At 40.1% G+C, this 10,330-nt stretch overlaps 1 long non-coding RNA gene across 1 annotated transcript; it reads right to left on the bottom strand.

The window, feature by feature from the left end:
* Nucleotides 1-571: 571 nt before the first annotated feature.
* LOC139077030 (uncharacterized) lies at nt 572-4,723 on the bottom strand. The gene is made up of 2 exons (XR_011529179.1): nt 4,539-4,723; nt 572-1,215 (listed from the first exon to the last, which is right to left on the bottom strand). It is a non-coding gene; the product is annotated as an uncharacterized lncRNA (long non-coding RNA).
* Nucleotides 4,724-10,330: the final 5,607 nt, after the last annotated feature.

The following is a 10,330-nucleotide window of genomic DNA, read 5'->3' as shown; positions in this document are numbered from 1 at the left end:
ATTACAATAATCCAGGACAAATGACACAAGGTACTAAACTAGTGCAGTGTGGCCGGAAAGGAAGAGACAGAAAGAGAAACATATTGGAGGCATTACCAACAGAACTTGCAATTCACTGATGTAGTGACTGCCAGCACGCTCTCTCAGTGGCTGCCTCACCCTCCAGACCACTTATGAATTAGGAGTGAATTCCCAGTTTCTCCCTACTTCACTGTCTCCAAAGCAAGCATACAACTCTTCTTAAGCTTTTACATATTTTTTTTCTAGTTACTATATAGAACCATATTGGGAAAAGTCAAAGATAGCAGGATTTCTAGTCTGGATGACTGAGAGAATGGTGGGTCCGTTATCAGAATTAGGAAATTCAGGGGCAGACTTTAAGGTGATAATGAAGTATTTGGTTTGGGACATGTTGAATGTGAACGCCTAAGGATATTTAGAAGCAGTTGGACATTTGGCTTTGGAGCACAAAGCTGAAATGTAGATTTGTGAATCATCCTCAGAGATGCTAGAAGCTTTCCCTAGAGAATGAGAATGTTCAAGTTCACCTAAAGTAAAAAAGAGACATGGCTAAGAACAAAACCTTTAACAAGGGCCACATATGATGGGTATTTGGAGGAAGAATCTCCCAGAAGGAGAAAGAAGAGTGCTCAGACGGTATGAGGAGGGGCCAGCCAGGTGGCGCAGTGGTTAAGTTTGCACGTTCTGCTTCTCTGGAGCCTGGGGTTCACCGGTTCGGATCCCGGGTATGGACATGGCACCGCTTGGCACACCATGCTGTGGTAGGCGTCCCACGTATTAAAAAAAAGTAGAGGAAGATGGGCATGGATGTTAGCTCAGGGCCAGTCTGCCTCAGCAAAAAGAGAGGATGGGCAGCAGTTAGCTCAGGGCTAATCTTCCTCAAAAAAAAGAAAAAAAGAGGGTATGAGGAAAACCTAATGAGCATAATGTTGGGTCAGCCAAAGCTGGACATTATTGCACAAAGAAGAAGATAAAATCAGTCACATCAAATGCAGCAGAAAGCTCCTGGAGGACAAAAATTCTTAAGATGTTACTGAGTCTATCAATAAAGAGGTAGTTTGGTGACCTTGGAGAAAATAATTCCAATGAAGTTGGAGCCAAGTTGCAAGTAGTTAAATATTAAGGAGTAATTTGTAGCAATGAAGTCAAAGCAGAAAATGTAGACTGCTATTTTGAGAAGCTGTCATACACTACCTGTAAAGTAAAAAGAAACAAGCCCATATGAGTCCATATGAGAGTCATATGATCCACATATTCTAAAATATAATATGAAGTTAATTACCATTTCACTGTAATTTTGAACTGACTCTTGAATTAGGCACTTCATAAGCCTTATGACTGTACCGGGTGTTCAACAGATCTCAGTATATCAATGAGAAAAATGGAAATAGATTTTTATGGCTAGATTTCATTGAATCCAAATAGGGCTCCACGTATTTTCTTGGGTTTTTTTTTTTTCGTGATTCCCTTGTAGGTGTCCATTATTAGATGCCCAGTAATTTTTTTTTGAGATCAGGTCTCACCAAATTCTTCCTGGGCTGGATGCCAGGTCAAGCTGTTTAGAGTTTAACCCAACATACATTCTGTAGGAATCACCACTAGGTGTGGTAAATTTCTGGATCTCTTCCACATCGTCATCTAATCCCTTGGGGTGTGAATCTCTGGGAAGCCCCTTTCACCTCTGGCCCTGGCCTCCGCTGCACACAGATTTATAGGAAGTCAACCCTGGAAGTGATTTTATGATTCTTCCAGCTCATTTCCCTCAGTTTTATAGGTGACTGAGGCCCATAGTGGGAAAATGATTTGTTCAAGGAAACATTGTGACGGAGTGATTGCAGAGCTGAGACTGAATCCTGCATTCATTGTTACCTAACTGTATGACATTAAGCTAGGCTCTTCATCTCCTGAGCCTCAGTTTTCCCATCTAAAAATGGGGCTAACGGTCATCACATCTGTCTCATATAGTTGCTGTGTGTGTTGAATGAATAACAGGTGATGCATCTAGTCCATGCCTGGGATACGGTAGAAACTCAAAAAATGTGGACTCCCTCCCCTCTGCACAAGTTTCCATAGCTAATGTGACAGAAATAAAATTCAAAGCAAACCCAAGTCTTCTGACTTCCAGGCCAGAGCCCTTTTCATACACAGGGTCTTCAAATGAGGTACCCCTAGAGGTATGTAAAGACTTTCCAACTGGTACAGGGGCATGGGCAGTTTTAAGGGAACTGACTTCCAGATCCTCAAGTTCCACATGAACTCTTTCCTATAGTTGATCTGGATACGCACTTGCAGTTGAGAGTTTAATTTTTCTCCTCACATATCACAGTGATTCTTCTACTTTGTCAAAGAACGACATTTCAAATCTCACAGTTGTGCATCACCCTTAAGTGTTAAACTTCCAAAGCAACAAACAGAGGGACATTGTGACAATTCCTTTAATCAAGATCCTATAAACTGCCTCTCAATCAATCTCATTATGAATGTAGTTCCAACAAAATTTTCCTTTTTAGGTTTAATAAGCTTATTAAAATTCATAATAATGTACACTTTTGCTCAATTGTGCACTCCTAATAATTGTTTTAGTGCTCAATGCAAAAGAAACTTTTTAACACTAAGAGCTTTAGTCACAGGAAATATTTTAAACTTTCAGTTTACACATGTATATACTATTGTTGAAGAATGCTAGGATGATCAATAAAAGACTTCCAAACATAGAAATACGTTACATCAGGTTAAAATCTGTGGAGGAAGTGGGATGAAAATACAAATCCAAGGAGGAAAAATAAGCCAGATAAAATTTTCAACTGTGACAGAAGAGCTTGTTACAAACTTTTAAAATTGATGGCATAGGTATCAAGATTTGGCATTTAGATATCATTGTAAAGTTTAAGAGCGATAAAACAGATTTACTTATAACTTGCCAGAATTGTATCCTTTTCAACTTTTTAAACTTATTATGAAAAAATTTAAATGTCAACTTAAACATGTATTAGAGGGGCTGGCCCTGTGGCCAAGTGGTTAAAGTTCATACGCTCCACTTTGGTGGCCCAGGGTTCACCGGTTTGGATCCTGGGAGTGGACCTACACACTGCTCATCAAGCCATGCTATGGCAGCATCCCACACAGAAGGACTAGCGCAACTTACCACTAGGACATACAACTATGTATTGCGGCTTTGGGGAGAAAAAAATAGAGGAAGATTGGCAACAGATGTTAGCACAGGGCCAATCTTCCTTATCAAAAAGCAGCAAGAAAGAAAGGAGAGAAAGAGAGAGAGAGAGAGAAATTCTTTAAAAACAAAAGTATTAGAAAGAACATAATTCTTCAAAATTCTTTTAAGGAGTCCTGCCTACCCTGCCTTGGAGAGGTTCACAGCCACCTCAGAGTCTTACCCCTATTATAGTCCTTGGCTGAGAGAGATCTTTCCTTTTTTGGTTTTCAAAAAGGAGACACACACACACACACACCTGCAATATATCCCCAGGGCTTTAGGTTCTCTTCCTCTGAGCTGACATCCCCTCCTTTGCCCTTTAGGGATATGTTTTTGGCTCCAAGCCCTGCAATGTACGCTTTACCCTTTTCATCCTCACTGCCCGTCTCCGCCCCTCCCTGACTTGCCAATTTTCTTCTGAACTTTTCATTTTCCTGCAACATTGCTGAATTGCTCCAGGCATTAGCAAGCAGTTGGCTTCTTCCTTCATCTTTTGCTCCAATATTAATTCTCAAACTTTAGCATGCATCAGAATCATCCGGAGGATTTGTTACAGCACAGATTACTGGATCCCACTTCCAGAGTTTCTGATCCAGTGTGTCTGGAGTAGGGCCTGAAAATTTGCACTTTTAACAAATTCTCAGGTGTTGATGATGATGCTGGTCTGGAGACCTCACTTTGAGAACCACTGCTCTAAGCTAATGTCTGGTCTGTTCACCAAAGGTCATGTGCTCATGAGGTCATGTGGCCTAAATGGCAGGTACCATCATGTCTGAAGCTAAGAGTGGCACCAAAAGAGATATACCAGGCAGAAGCATAAGAACCTTCTCAAAAAGACTTCTCATGTAATCTAAGAGTTCTTCAGGATTGTGTTGACTCAGAGCAGAATTCAGAGCAAAAGAGCCACAAACGGGGAAACATTGACAAAGTTTCCCAGAATCCTCCCCAAAAACTAGAAGAATTCACATTCATGGCTGATCTTCTATATGCCAGGCATTCTGCAAGGCAGGTTCTCACACTATCAACATCCTGCACCAGAGTGGCACATTCGTAACAACTGATGAACCTACACTGACACATCATAGTCACCCAAAGTCCATAGTTTACATTACAGTTCACTCTTGATGTTGTACATTCTGTGGGTTTGGATATTATACTATTTTTTACCAAAATATGTTATGTTCAAATTGTGCTTAAAATGCCCTCTTGAAATCTTTTTCAGGAAATCTTTAGCAACCAATTCATTGTAAATCCTCAATACTTCACTGCTCAATAAAGAAGTTCCATTACACAAAAGTGCTGGTACCTGTTAGGATTCATAAAGCTTGCTAGAAGAAATTCCGGTTGTGGGGCCGACTCCACGGCTGAGTGGTTAAGTTCGTGCGCTCCGCTGTGGCGGCGCAGGGGTCAGATCCTGGGCACGGACATGGCACCGCTCATCAGGTCACATTGGAGCAGCGTCCCACATCCCACAACTAGAGGGACCTGCAACTAAGATATACAACTATGTATGGGGGGGTTTGGAGAGATAAAGCAGAAAAAAAAAAAAGAAATTCTGGTTGTTAAAAGAAATGCTTGAGTGGATGAGACCCTAAGAAAAGATGCTTCCAAGTATTCTGATGATACAGGACTCTGGGGTATGTTTGTTTATTTGCTTTGCTGGGTGTCTCTCTGACCTCTTTAGGTCAGTGGAAAAAGAACAAAGGCCTCTTCTCTTACTGATTACACCACCAGGAAGCCCCAGGTAGCTGAAATGAGAATGCTTCAAGATACAGAACAGATACATTCCCAGAGAGAAAATAGGACAAACAACTAATTAAAAGCTCAACACTGGAAGAAAGACCAACAGAACAGCCTTGGAACCAAAGCAGTGAAGTGAATGAGGCCTGCAAAAGATTTGCAGTGAATTCTTAGATCTGGGTTGACATCCCTGATAATTTGGCAATGATTAATAATGGATGAAATTTAGGTAGATTAGGATTCCATTTGTACCTAATTGTTCATATTTTATTTTTTAAGTATTAATACATACAAGGGTGTATAATTAAAAGCCAATTTCCCCTTTTATCTAATCACTGTAACCTCAATCAACCTAGTCCCGTACCCAGAGGCAACTACTTACCAGTTGCTGGTGTCTCCTTCCAGGGAGAGTCTATGAATATACAAGCTGGGGGAGGGGCATACTGTAACATAATGGACATATTGTTCTGTATCTCACATTTATCTTTTAACAATATATCTTTGAGACGCTTCCTATTTGTACATGAAGTTCTCCTTCATTTTTTAAAACAGCAGCATACTTTTCCATTGTGTGGAAGTACAATTATTTATTTGACCAGTCTGAAAATGATGGATATTTAGATTGTTTCTAGTCTTTTGCTAGCATTTTTCTGCTGCTTCTTTAAAACGTATGCACCTAAAAGTGCCTTTTAATGAATAAATTCAATAAATCTATCAGCTAGAAAATAGCACTTCATATCAATCAAATTAGCTAAACTAAAAGGTTTAAATCCTTTATTTTATAGATATAAGTTTGTCCAAGTATCATTGCCATTACTCTCAAACATAGCTGCTTATCAGAATTTCTTTAGAGTTTTTTCTCCATGTACAGAAGCATGGGTCACTTCTCTGGAGATTCTGATTTCAGACTAAATTAAGTTCTCTCCACCTAGGAGCAGGGTTGAAAGAACTGTTCTACCATCCTAACCCCAGGCCCGGATGTGCACATACTGGCAGCTACCAACACTCCCAAATTCGTTCTTAGAGGAAATGGCCTTTATAGCACTTACCTCATGAATTCAGGCTTATTGAGGGATAACGTACATTACTGTCCTTGTAATTACACATTTAAAAAAAATTTTATGGAAAACAAATCACAGAGTTTGTGGTATTAACATAGCTAACTGTTTATATAAAACTCTTAATCCTTATTTATCATTGCAAAAATATAAGGTTTTACGCCTGTGTACACATTAGTTTGGTTCTTTTTCCACTTAGTTTTATTTCCTATGCACATTTAGATACATAAATATAGATCACAAAGTTATCATTTTAATCGTTATATGCTCACATTGAATTACCTTATATTTTGCAAATCCAGTCCTTGACTCAGGGCATTTAGGTTGCGTCCTGTTTTTCCTTATTATAAATGGTACAGATACAAATATGATTATTCACGTAACTTTTTTGTTTGTTTTAAGTTATCTCTTTATGCCTTACCGAAAGAAGTTGTACATCCAAAGGATAAACAGTTCTAATACTTTTGCCCATACTGACTGACTACTCTCCTGAAAGATTCTAAGGCACTGTGTTCTGAGGAATGGACCAGTGTGCCTGTTTTCCCACAGCCTCTCCAGCAAAGGGTTTTATTCCTTTTATTTTAGCCTGATAAATATTAAGTTTTATGTCATACCGATGAATTTATTGAGCATATTATTAAAAAGCATTATAATGGTTTAAGTCGACTCTGGTACCAGACTTCCTGGGTTCAAATTCTTGCTCTGACCTATGACTTTCAGTAAGTTACTTTCTTTGTGTCTCAGTACTCTATGTTTAAAATGACAACAATGTCGATACCTATCTCAAAGGCATATTGTGAAGATTAAATGAGTTCAGTGCTTTGAACTGTCCCTGGCCTCTGGTGAGCACCATAGAACAGCAGGCCATTATGCGTGCCCATGAGTGTCAGGAGCAGTGCTAAAACTGTAAACACAACAGGCACAGAAACAGTTTCTACACTCACAAAGCTCACACACTAGGTAGGGATACAAGGAATGACATTACCGCATGGCAGGTGTATGACAAGGGGACATGTTGGGAAGAATGCCTGACTTGAATATTTGGTTTTTCATTAGAGAAGCTAGATAAATGTTCTAAATGTTGTTTTGAGGTTTTGTTCCTTCTCATGTGAATTATTTAGTCATAGCTAGTGTCCACTTGCCCATGGAGTCTAAGTATTTATTACATATGTGTATATCCATATTTTTCAATTTATAAAAGCAATGCTTATTCTGTTCCTACCACACTGGCCTCTGCTGTTCCTTGAACAATCCAGGCATGCTCCTTCTTCAGAGCCATTGATTTGTTGTTCCCTTTGTCTGGAAAGCTCTTCTTCCAGTATCTACATGGTTTGTTCTCTCTCCTCTTTCAAGTCTGCTTAAATGTCACCTTCTGCGGAAGGTCTTCCCCATCGCCCTATTTAAAAGTGTGACCTTCATCTCCTGAGACTCTATATTCTCCTTCCCTGATTTATTTTTTCCTTTGTATATTTCACTTCTATACTAGAAAATTTATTTATTTTTTGTCTCCACCGTTAGAGCTTAAGACCCAAGAGTCAGGAATTTTTTTTGTTTTATTTTTTTCTGGATCCCCAATAGTTGATGGTATCTAGCACTTAGTAGGTGCTAAATAAATATTTGTTGAATAAATAAATTGCCATCATAACATACACCTTATTCTGGAACTTACTTTCTCATTGAAAGATACATCTTAGATATTTTTTCATGTTAGTACATATAGATCTTTCTCACTCTTTTTAACAACTGCATAGTTGTTCGAAGTAGTATGAACCATAGTTTATTTAGTTTTTCATTAATAGAAATTTGAATCATTTCCAATTTGTTGTCGTCACAAACAATGCTGTAATAACAGATCTATCTTCTCGTAATTGTGGTTTTCTTGCAGGATTTATTTATTTTGAGTATTGAGCTTTTGTCCATTATAGTTATCATAAATATTTTTCTGTTGCTTATATTTTTATCTTCTGCATGTGGTAAAAATTTCAAACTGAAAATGAAAATAAATCTCCCTCTCCATCCCACAGTTCCCGTTTCTCCCATATCTCAGAGATAGTACACATACGAACATATGTAACTGAAGAAAATTTTCATAAAACATACTTCTCCTTAATACAGTAGATATACTTTGATACTTTCTGTTCTCCTCTATATTTCATTTCATTAAAAAATGCTTGTAGGGGCTGGCCCCGTGGCCGAGTGGTTAAGTTCGCGCGCTCCGCTGCAGGTGGCCCAGTGTTTCATTGGTTCGAATCCTGGGCGCGGACATGGCACTGCTCATCAGGCCACGCTGAGGCAGCGTCCCACATGCCACAACTAGAAGGACCTACAGCGAAGAATATACAGCTATGTACTGGGGGGCTTTGGGGAGAAAAAGGAAAAAAAAATGCTTGTAGAGACCCTCTAAATTGATATCAAATAACTAGTTCCTTGAGACCCACAGTTTAAAAAGCTATGCCCTCTTCGCCCCAGCCTGTGTTGAACTGGTCTGTAGAAGCAGGCACCCATTTGAGTTTCCCTGCCTGGCAAGCTGGTAGCCTATTAGAACTGGAGACCTCCTGTGAACACCAGCCCAATTAAGTAAGGCCTAGCTCTTATCTGTCTTTTCCTAGGAGTTGAGACCCAGTCACCACACCTGCCAAGAATGAACAGATGGTCTCAAACTAAGTCACTACTACAGATGGCAACCATCTGACTTTGAATGTCTGCTACCATGCCTTGTCCCCCAGATTGATATTAGCCCCACTTACACCCCACCTGCCTAGATAAACTGAGACATTATTTTAAGACTATTGGCTCACTTCCATGGTGGTACTTAAGGGAGATCGCTCTATAAGATGGGAACTGTTTCCAGGCAATGCTAGTACTAAAGTCAGGAAGGGACAAGATCATGACTTTCAAAGATCTGTTTATTCAAATCCATGCCCAGGCTGAGTCTGGGGATACAGGGAGGAAATGGGAAAGTGCTGCTAGGATCCAGGTAAAGAGTTTGCACTCTGGTCAAATGGACCAGAATTCATAGCAGAACTCCGGGCAAGCAGGAAGAGGTCAAGTACAGATGGATAAACATGGTATGCTGAGGTATGCAGTAGCAGAGTGGACAGCTGGGTTGCTAAGGCCCACCTGAGACTCACAGCAAATGACAGGACTGTCTAGGCCCCACCAGCTGATAGGGCTAGGCTCCCGCTGTGGTCAAGACCAGCTCAGGAACAAGCTGACCCAAAGCTTGTAGATTAGGGGGATCTATGCCTAGAGCTGAGAGTGCCAGGGCATGCAGGAACTCACAGGAAACAATCGAGAAGACTCCTTGTCTCCCACATTAAACCCAGCAGAGAGCCTATCTCCTCTCCTTGGCATTTGACTCAGGACCTGTGAAGAGATCATTCTGGGAAAACAATTCAAATGAAAATTAATATGACCAGAATTTGAAGAGCAGATCAGATCAGATAATCAGATTTTTCACAATTAGGAAAAGAAGGAAACACTTTTTAAAGAAATATGTTCTATTCTGGAAAGGATTTTCTGAAGGGTGGGTTTATTCATTCATTCACTCACCCACCCATTTGTTCATTCATTATGTAGGACACACTGACTAATGGATGCCTGTGTTCACTCACTCCTGTACCGTCAGAGATGCACACTCTTTCCTATTTTCTCTGTCTCTTTGGATGTCACAGGCAGGTGAGCATGTTTAAGGTATTGTCCAACTTAAATATGCAGATTTCTTAGGCAACATTGTTTAAATTTAGTGTCAGTGGGTCGCTGATGACCAATGAGAAGTACTCAAGAAGTCAGTTCTACATGAGAAGTAAGCTTGTTAATTGTGTTTTTCTCTGTTGGGTTGGTTTTCTCTGTTGGGTCTCCCTATATGGCAGCAAATGCAGATAGAGATAATGGCAAACTCCTGAAGAAGTAAAGTAGATTGTAGGAGGTGAAAATATTCCAGACCCAAACCCAGGTGTCAGCAGAGATGAGTTTGTCCTTCAAGACTTAAGAAATATCTGGCCCTCACCCCACTTCCTGCCTGCATTTCAAGGAGGCAGCATGGCCCTCTGCCCAGGATGGCGTAGTGGAAGTGGGAAGCTCATATTGTCATGGTCACTTGGCTTCAGTTCTGGTTTCCAATGTCTCATTTTCATCTGACCTTTGGCAGCTCTTTCTTCCCTGTGTTCTGTCCGACTCAAGATGGAGCTCAGCTCTTCTTCTGCTTGTTTGTTTTCTTGGTGATGTCCTCCTTCTTTCTCCCTCCTCTCCAATCTCACATGACACATTTGAGTATGTGGTAGAGTCCACTGAAGACTTA

This window comes from Equus przewalskii, chromosome 18 (assembly GCF_037783145.1).
Source record: "Equus przewalskii isolate Varuska chromosome 18, EquPr2, whole genome shotgun sequence".
Taxonomy (NCBI): domain Eukaryota; kingdom Metazoa; phylum Chordata; class Mammalia; order Perissodactyla; family Equidae; genus Equus; species Equus przewalskii.
The sequence above is the reverse complement of the archived record's forward strand: the minus strand, read 5'-3'. Positions and strand labels throughout refer to the sequence as shown.